The 10,103-nt window shown below is 36.7% G+C and overlaps 1 protein-coding gene across 1 annotated transcript in view; it reads right to left on the bottom strand.

Annotated features, from left to right (window-relative positions):
• Positions 1–7,941: 7,941 nt before the first annotated feature.
• The window catches only part of Myo95E (Myosin 95E), a 503,326-nt gene continuing 501,164 nt past the window's right edge, over positions 7,942–10,103 (bottom strand). Inside the window, exon 3 of the transcript XR_010859225.2 lies at positions 7,942–8,304. The gene's annotated coding sequence lies outside the window, so the exon portion shown is untranslated. The remainder of the gene's footprint in view (positions 8,305–10,103) is intronic.

The following is a 10,103-nucleotide window of genomic DNA, read 5'->3' as shown; positions in this document are numbered from 1 at the left end:
ATCTTCACTGCGTTTATGTATTCAGAAGAGGACAGAGGTGATTTATGAGTCATCCAGGAGTTTGCTTTCGGGCAGTCTGAATATAACACTACTCCTTTTCCTTTATGTGGTAGCTGGCACCACGACTGAAAGGATCGATTTCTCATAATTTCACGTAGTTTTCTTCCATCAGTCTTTGAAGGAAGACTTTCTTTTTTTATGTCAAGTCTGTGGAGTGCCATATCTTGTTCTTCAGGTAACTTCCTTACGTATGGTAGATGTACGTCCTGAACATGGAGTAAGCGATTACATATATTGTAATGCTGTATATTGGCTTCCCATTCTGCGCAAATTAATCCCATCCCTCTGACCTTCCTTGCACTATACAGCATCGAATTTGGAGTATCATCTGGCAGCATCATTATTTCTTTTACGGAACTTCTTATAATTTTGTCCAGATCTTTAAGAAAAGTGTTTGATAGTTGTGTCAGAGGGGCACATTGTAGAGGATAGATCAAACCCGGCCAAACAAACTCGTTAATAATCTTGATCTTTTGCTCTGGTTTTAGAAGCTTTGTTTTTACCAGATTATTTAAGTCAGAAGTTATTGTGCTTATTAGTTTATGTTTGTCAAGAGAAATTTCACTGTTGAAGTCAATTCCTAAATACTTGATTCGTTCATTGTGTGTTTTTATCGATGGGATTGTTGATCCCTCAAGTGTAGTGACGTTTCCTTCAGTTAATTTTCCTTTCTTCAGGATTATGGACTTGCTTTTATGAGGATGGATATGTAAACCAATTTCTGCAAAGCTGCTTTCAGCTAAATTTAACACGGTAGTAGCATCATTTTCAGTTTTGCTGAGTATGACTAGGTCATCTGCGAAAGCAAATGAGGATAACGGCGGTAGATCATCAGATAAAGTATAGCCATAACGTTGGCATATGTCATGGTCGGTGAGATTTTGTATTACAGTATTTATTGCTAAATTGAACAGCAGTGGTGAGATAGGGGACCCTTGAGCTACGCCACACTTAATTTCGATGGGTTTTGATTTCTTATTATCAGCTTCTACTTGAATTGTGTTCTTTGTAAGAAATGCTTCAATTAATCTACATAAGTTAGGAGGAATTTCAGATTGTCGAAGAGATCGTTTGATATGTTCATGTCCGATAGAGTCAAATGCTTTTGTGACATCTAAAAAAATGATGCAGCAATCCTTTTTGTTGCGTTTCGCATCTTGGAGGCAACCATTCACGAGGGAAGCGTTGACATGTGTTCCAGGTAATGGCACGAAGCCACGCTGGTGAGGACTTAGTGTGACATATGAACGCAGTCTCATATCTAGTACTCGTTCAGTTATTCTCCTAATCACCGAATATATGGTTATAGGTCTCCATTCTTTAATATCATTTATGTCTCCACCCTTATGTATTAAAATTGTTCTGGCCATTTTGAGTTTTGTAGGTACGTAGGAAAAATGAAGCATCGTGTTGATGAGTAACGTCAGAAATTTTGTAGCCTTGAGGTGCCTTAATACACGAACTGTAATATGATCTGGGCCTGGTGAGGTGTCAACTTTAATGTTGTATAATGCTTTATGAACATCATCTACTGAAATATTAATATCAGCAGGTAAGTCATTGCTTTTTTCCATAATAAAAAGAGGAGAATTGTTATTTTCGGTACCAAAAGTCTTTTCAAAATGATCCAAAATCGTAGTTATTGGGATTTTACAAGAATGGGCCTTATTAGTTTTGTTCAAAATTTTGCGAGCAATTTTCCGCCTCTGATTATAGAAATGATATTGGGCTACCTCGTAGGCATAACGCTCTCTGTTTTTCTCTCATTGCCTTTTAGACCTCCGCTGTGGGTTACTAGAGGTTTTATGGTCATATTTACGATTATTTTGTAATTTTCTACTTTTGTAAAATCTAACAGCAGGATGTTGAGGGCCAGGTAATTCATTTACCTGATCAGCAAAGAACTGCATAACCTCAGAAGTAAAAGATTCCAGCTGATTAGCATCACCGTTTTGCATAATGTTTAAAATCCTATCCTCCCAATTTTTCATAGGATTAATATTTTCGTTTTCATGATCAGCGACCACTGGGGTGTCTTCTGTCAACAGTAAGCTTTCCTCAACATTCATGTTACCAGTATTAGCATATTGTGTTGAGAGTTTATTTCTCCTTTTCTCAGGGTGAGCTTTTCCTATGTGAATATTTACTCCTAACGTAGACTTACAACATTTATTACAGATAGGACATGGAATTTCGTCACCAGACTATGAATCAACGTTGGGCATTTTAATTCATTATATTTATTTGAACGTGGCAAGAGATGAATATTATTTTGTTTTTCATAGAGTTATTAAGGTAGATATCGGAGCTGTAAGTATTCTTAGCGCTGGATCAATGATAATTTTGAGAATATAAGATAGATTGGACGTGCTAATATTGAAAAGAAAAACATTGTAAATATAATGTATACGAGGTACGTAGAATATACAAACGGGTAGATATACCCACTCCATATGATGATGTCAGATGTAACTAATGCGAATTCCGCCAGATGGTAGTGCGTTATAACTTCCAAGATTTGGTAACGTTTAAGTTAGTCTGCCTCGAGAAGAACAATGTGTAATCAATGCCAAGCAATAAAATAAAGATGGCTGTTGACCTTGGCACTATTTAACTTCACAATTAAATGAAGAATCTCTTAACAGGAAGATTGCACAAGACAGACAACACTACTACTTACGTAGAACATATTCTTGCACCCTAATTTTGATTAAATGGCATTACGGAAGTCATAATTTTCGTGATCAGCATTATTAAACACCACGTTTGATACGGTATCAAGTAAGATCGTTGTTCATGGCCCATCTCCACACAGGCCATGAGGCCCTTGAAGAATGAAAGGTACAGGCCTCAGCACTTCCTGAAACAAGGTGGTTAATTCTGTATCTGGCAATCTTTGCCCCCAGAAATTAACCTGGTTCTCATTTTTGGTGTAATCAGAACAGACCTCAGGGTCTTGTGCCTCTCCAGAAGTGGAAAACTTATTTCTAACTTCTTAGACTTCCTGATAGGGAATCACACCCACAACCTTTTTTTTTTTTTGCTAGGGGCTTTACGTCGCACCGACACAGATAGGTCTTATGGCGACGATGGGATAGGAAAGGCCTAGGAGTTGGAAGGAAGCGGCCGTGGCCTTAATTAAGGTACAGCCCCAGCATTTGCCTGGTGTGAAAATGGGAAACCACGGAAATCCCCCCACAACCTTTAGAGTGAACTGAGAATACCTTTATGGCTTAGGCTAGACAGCTGCTCCCGCATAAATAGGTCAAAACAAATAATGTCATCAACATCCTGTAGAAGGCTACATCTAAATAGGCCAACTGTAGAGATTTATTACAGAATTAACTTACAACAGTCGTAGGAGGTCATAGAGACATGCTTGGTGGTGAGAGGGTATAGAAACAGAACACCAGAATGAGCTGAGCATTCCAATAATCTACACTCCACACTAAAAAACATTCCTTTCATTTACAGGCCTTGTGACAATATTTAGTTGGAAAGTACATAACCCTCCTGTCTTTTTCAGCAATGTACCAAGCTTACAATAAACATAAATAAAATAAGATTTGCATCTGTACTTTGGTCAGAATTTAAAAAATAATTATTTGTGTGTGGATCATGTCCAGAAAAAAAAATTTTTTAAATGTATGTGTATCATGAGAAAATGGGTGAATAGAGTTTAATGAAAATCAGTACTTGTGGTCAAAGGAGAGGGTGCTACAATATAGGCTACAATTAATTTTATTTACACTGGATGAAATAGTATTTTAGGGTTAGGTCTTAAAAATTCTCAAATATTACCATTAATGCTGGGCCTACAGATAAATGCTGTATAACAAAAATTGTGCAGAATGAAATTTCTTAATTTATGTGCAGTACAAATTCATACTACAATGAATAATAATGGAAATATTTGCAATTTTATATTTCTAATTTATTTCCTGTATCCTACCATCATTAATCTGACAGAAGAATTCTTTGTAACAAAGAGAGGATGAATAGTAAATACTGATCTTCCATGCCTCATACATTTTTATTGTACTAGAGGAGTTGCCAATCTCAGTACTTACAGTTATCTAAGAGAGTTAGCTCACTAAGTGGAAGAACCTCAGTGAATATTGGTAGGAAGGAGCTTGGGAGTTTTATCATTTTCCATTAATTTTACCTTGCCATTTCTCTGGATCTTAGATATTATGGTAACTACTGGTACTTGATACACTGGTCCATCACAGTATTAGAGCTATTTGATCTGTGCTATGGAAGCACTGATAGGAATGGGGAGTTTAAAGCTGTGGATCAGATTGCTTTTCTCCATTTTGCTGAATGACCAACCTGTCAAAGACAGGTATGATTGGTAAGTTCATAAATACACCTGTATACAGTACTTACTCTGTGATTTTAATTTCAGCATACATTTGAGTATTCTGAAGCTGTCTATTTGACTGAAAGAAACATATCAGTCTATATTTAATAATATTTTAAAATCAGCTTCCCTGTCTTAGCTTGGATTTATGTTATAAACTGTATTTAACTGGCTGAATTTTTTTCACATTCTGTTAACAAATCAACAGTGAACCTCCAAAATTCTTCCCAAGATATAAACTCTGACATGTCAAACGCTGGATGCGCAACCAGGCACTATGGAATTTAGATAAGAATTCAGCCTGAAGATCTGCCAAGGTTTGAATTTTGGTCATCTGAGTAGAATGTCACCAACTAAGCCACAGCATCAATCAATGTTTCCCCAAGGAAGAGACCAGCTTCTGTCTATATATTATCAATCACGGTGTCTCTTCAAGTTTGATTTTGTCTATTTTTCCTTCGGCAGCTTGGTGCAACATTGTAAGCACCTTGTATTGTTGATGTGTGTTGAATACCAACATCATAAAATTGTTAAAAGAAGGTTGTTAAGAATTTGAAATTACTGATTATGATATCGCTAGTGTAGATGATCCTGTAGATCTTATTATACAGTAAATAAATTATGAATGTTTACCAAGTATACTGGCAACCATAACACACAGGTCACAAAGCCTACTGATGCAAATTATGTGTTGATAAAATCCTCATTTATGGGAGGAAATGGCTCCGCTTACATATTCTGCCTTATCCTGAAAGAACACAATGTTGTTAATATTGCCAAAAATGTTAATATGATAGGTACTGAGGTGGGTTTGGGCAGAGATACCTGCTATGCAATGGAGTAGACCATACAGCCAGTGACTCAGCGCCATGTGTTGGGCAGTGGTAAATAACCTCTCTCTAAAGAGGCCAATAGCTTCAGAAAGAAGACTTCCTTTAATTGGGTGCTGGACCCCAAGTGGAGGAAATGCCACTGAAATCCACCAGGCAGAATCTGTTCTCCAGGTTAGGGGCACTTGCAACAGGCATCTGTTCCCCAAGTTAGGAGCAGCTTCACTGAAACCTAGCAGTTACAAAAAATGTCTTCCAGAGTGGCAAGCTCACTGGAATAATAGCTTATATGAAATGTCAAAGTGGATCTGGACAAAGAGCTCGGGAGTACTCCAGAATTGATGTGCATCTCTTGTGTCTCCATGCAGATGAAATGAAATGGAGTATGGCTTTTAGTGCCGGGAGTGTCCGAAGACAAGTTCGGCTTGCCAGGTGCAGGTCTTTTGAATTGACGCTCGTAGGCAACCGGCGCGTCGTGATGAGGATGAAATGATGGTAAAGCTGACATGTACACCCAGTCCCCGTGCCAGTGGAATTAACCAATTACGGTTAAAATTTCCGACCCTGCTGGGAATCGAACCCGGAACCCCTGTGACCAAAGGCCAGCACGCTAACCATTTAGCCATGGAGACGGACTCCATGCAGATGCAAAAAGTTAACAGACATCAATGATTCACTGCCCGATGCAGTATGATGCAGGGTGATGGAAGAAGAAGACCAGAGGTTTACAAATTAATGAGTGCTGTGTTTAAGTCACATATCGAAAGAGAGGAATGATGAAAGGAACACATAAGAGAAAAAACACAATGACTATTCAGTGTAAGAAGAGGCAGAAATAGAAAAAAAACCAACAAAAGGATAATCTCCACATTTTCATACAATGCTGTCTATTACTTGTCTTTCTATATAAGACTTGAATTGCACTTGTTTGTTCCTTTCCAATACCTACTTGGTTGCTGTGTTTGTGTAGAAGATTTTGATTCCTAAGAGTTGATTTCCATTAGAGGAAAGATACTAGTCTGACACATTAAGTATTAAAGTCACTAAGATTCTGACAAAAGAGTAGCGTTACAAAAATGTTGCAAAGTTTGGGCTGGGAAGACTTGGAAGAAAGGAGATGAGCTGCTTGACTAAGTGGTATGTTCTGTGCTGTCAATAGAGAGATGGCATGGAATGACATTATTAGATGAAATAAGTTTGAGCGGTGTTTTTAAAAGTAGGAAAGATCACAATATGCAGATAAGTTGGAATTCAAGAGGACAAAATGGGGTAAATATTCATTCATAGGAAGGGGAGTTAGGGACTGGAATAATCTACCAAGGGAGATGTTCAATAAATCTCCAATTTCTTTGCATTCATTTAAGAAAAGGCTAGGAAAACAACAGATAGGAAATCTGCCAGCTGGGCAACTGCCCTAAATGCAGATCAGTAGTTATTGTAATATTGGCACAGTATAACATTCTAGATGTGGAGAGCAAGTATTACTATCTTTCCCCCTATTAATAAACCTTCATTATTTTCTTACCTGTAAGAAATACCAAATATATTACATTTAATAACGTATAGCACATTTTCTATCCAGTAAAATATATTAGGATTACTCTATGTGTATTACTACAAGAAAAAACAATACGAGAGAGAGAGAGAGAGAGAGAGAGAGAGCGCACGTGCAAAAATACCCTGAAGTAAAAACAATAAAAGTGGATTTATTTTTTCTACTGAATGATGCTATACAGAAATAAATATGGTAAGATAGCTACTGGTATCAATAACTGAAACGGGAGTATTCACTTGCAATAAGATAATTTTTTCTGTGGAATGCACTGAAATGTTGTAAAGTATTTCTGGTAGTTCAGTCACAATGTGTAATTGATGATAATAATAATAATAATAATAATAATAATAATAATAATAATAATAATAATAATAATAATAATAATAATAATAATTTTTTCTTGACATGCTTCTTGTTGCAGATGTAAACCTTCTAGCTTATGACATGAAAGAAACAATATGGTAACCCTAATCTTTCTGATGCAGTGAAAAGGACTGAGTCAATATGTCCCTGGAAAAAATACCAAGCACTAGGGAAGGGTCATTAGAACTGACCCATTATATACACCTCTCCTTCTCCTACATACCCTGTACAGCTTAATCCTTGATATTATGGATCATAATTCAATGTACCCTATGCTGTGAAGGAATCTTAGGAGAAGAAGATTATTGTAGCTAATCTACCTCACTAAATACTGGCCGCTTGTTCGACACACTTTCTGGGATTAATATATGATAAAATGCAACTCCACTTGGTTTTCATGAAATACAAAATTATCCTTCCCATTTCTGAACTTGTACCTGCTAGCATGAACTGATCTTCAATATTTCTTGGCAGATATGTTTCAACATACGTACTTGTGGTTATTTAAAGGGAAGGGTAGGATTTTCAGTATGATGGCCAAATGTCATTCTACAATGAAATATTCCACTTCACTGAAGTGCTCACACACATATGCTAAGAAATACAATTCTGATGTTTTCTTAATAAAATAGTTAATCTCTTTATCAGTTTCTTGAAGCACACTTAGGGATTTCCTCTCAGACAACACACTTTACTAGTCTACAGTCTGGGATTTGGACCCAATCCGGCACCAAGCCCAAAAAATTAATACTAGTTTTCATCCCTTGACAAGACTGTGGAATTTTAAAATAAAACCATTCAACTTGGATTGTAATGAAACTGTCTCATTACAGTATCTCATACACGCACACATGCAGGACTATCCCCTGCACATTAAGTAGGAAGTCTTCTCATTCTCCATGCAGCATTTTTTCACATTACACAAACGAGAAAACTCGATGTATTGCTAAAGTCATAACCATATGTATAAACAACCATAATGTTAAACGACCCACATATTCCATTTTCACTTTTCATTAACACATCTTGAAAGTTATTCACAAACTTCAAATATTACTTTCACTATACTCTATAAACATACTACCATACCCCAATAAATGATTTCCCAGAAAGTGTTGATGAGCTAGAATGACCTGAAAAAGAAAAAAAAGAGGAACAGATTATATTTAGAGACAGGTTTACATTGAAAAAGAATATAAAGTACTTCAATGATCACAGGTTTACTGGAAATAATTGACTGAAATGCACAATATTCACATTCAAACCCTCCCTATTTCTTACTGTATAGGACTGTTGGAAGACCACTATAATAGGTAGCATTTATGTTTTATGACGTGTAGCTGTAGGGATCATAGGATATTTTACTATGTTCTGTGCAGTATACTGAGACAGCATTATTTTGGGTAAATTTTCTGCATGAGTTTTATCTTTTGGTTGGTTACCTTTATCTTTGGAAGCCTATTTGTAATTCATGTTGTATGTTTCAACTTTCCTGCATTTAGAAGCATGCTATGTCATTATAAACTACCTGTTTTACTCTTGTGATTTACTATTCCTTATACCACTTCATACAGGTACTTGGTCTATTCTTGTGCAATTTATTTGGCTGTTGTGCTCTGATATGTCTCTTGTGGTAGTGAATCTTTGGGTAACATCTGTCGGGGATTTATTTAAGCCTGGTTGGCCTTGTAAGAAGCATATCTCATAGCCCGCTTCGTAAATACCTATGTGTAGTATCTATTGTCAAAGCTTGATGCTGTAAGACTTTGGAGATTGGATAAGTAAATTGTGATTTTGAGTGTGTCTTGGTTACGACACACTGTTGTGGGTGGTAGTGGTTGGGCAAACTGATAGCTGAATCCATAGAATATAACAGGTGTACCCTGATTTTGTATACATTTTTATTATGACATATGAGTCTTGGGGTGGGATTGTATGTTTTGATAAGTGTGTGGCTATAATGGACTGGAATATTTATTAACTGAAAGAGGAGAGTTTAATTTATTTTCTTCCTGGGGTTTTTCATTTCTTTCTCCATGTGTGTTTGTTTTTATTTGGGATCCCCCTTTGGAATCTCATTATGTTAATATTTTGTGTAGTTCCTTAGTGACAAGTTATTTACTTACTATTTCTCTTGTACCTCATGGGGGACACCATGTCGGTTCGGATACTTGCGCAAATCACCTTTTTTCTCTCTTGCTTTTGTATGCATGTCCTTTGGTGACGTCCTCTTTTCTCTTAATTATAACTTTTATTCTGAGGAGGATTGTTGTGCAATTGGATTTATATTTTTTGGGCGTGGGCATGGTTTCTCACCTGATCAGGGTAGGTATTTTATTCTGAATCTCGTGCAATAAGAGAATTACTAGTAAAATAGTCTTTTTACCTCAAATCTGAGTGCCTGCATAAATGAGATGGAATATCAGTTTTCTGTAGATGCAATAAAAAGATGTGCCTTAATACCACTCTACAGAGCTAAATGATAACATGTGTTCATGTGTTATGTTCCACTGTACTATGTGTCCGGATTTAGTGGCACGTCTATGCCCTAATTTTGCTCATTTTATTTCCTCTTGATGTTTTCAATTTAATAAACCTATGTGTTACTCTGTATTCCTTCTTTTCTTTTAGTTAGCAAAGTCTGTTGCCATTTTGGTGTCTCTGGTGGAGGAGAAGGGGTCTAACTTCAGACTGCATCACATCTGTTCTAGTCGGGGATCTGTTTGGGGCCTATATGAGAGTCATACAGCACTTCTGCGCTCAAATCACTATTGTGTTTTTGCCATGCCACCTCTGTGTTTTAACTCTGCTATTTGTTTATGTGTTTACTTGGGGCATTGGTTTTGGATGTATTTGAGAATGTTATCCATGAATTAGGTTAAGACAGATGTTGAGAAAAGTAAAAGGGGGAGAGGTGAGCAAGGGATGGTGA

This window comes from Anabrus simplex, chromosome 1 (assembly GCF_040414725.1).
Source record: "Anabrus simplex isolate iqAnaSimp1 chromosome 1, ASM4041472v1, whole genome shotgun sequence".
NCBI lineage: Eukaryota > Metazoa > Arthropoda > Insecta > Orthoptera > Tettigoniidae > Anabrus > Anabrus simplex.
Note: the sequence above shows the minus strand (reverse complement) of the source record. Positions and strands in the feature narration are given on the sequence as shown.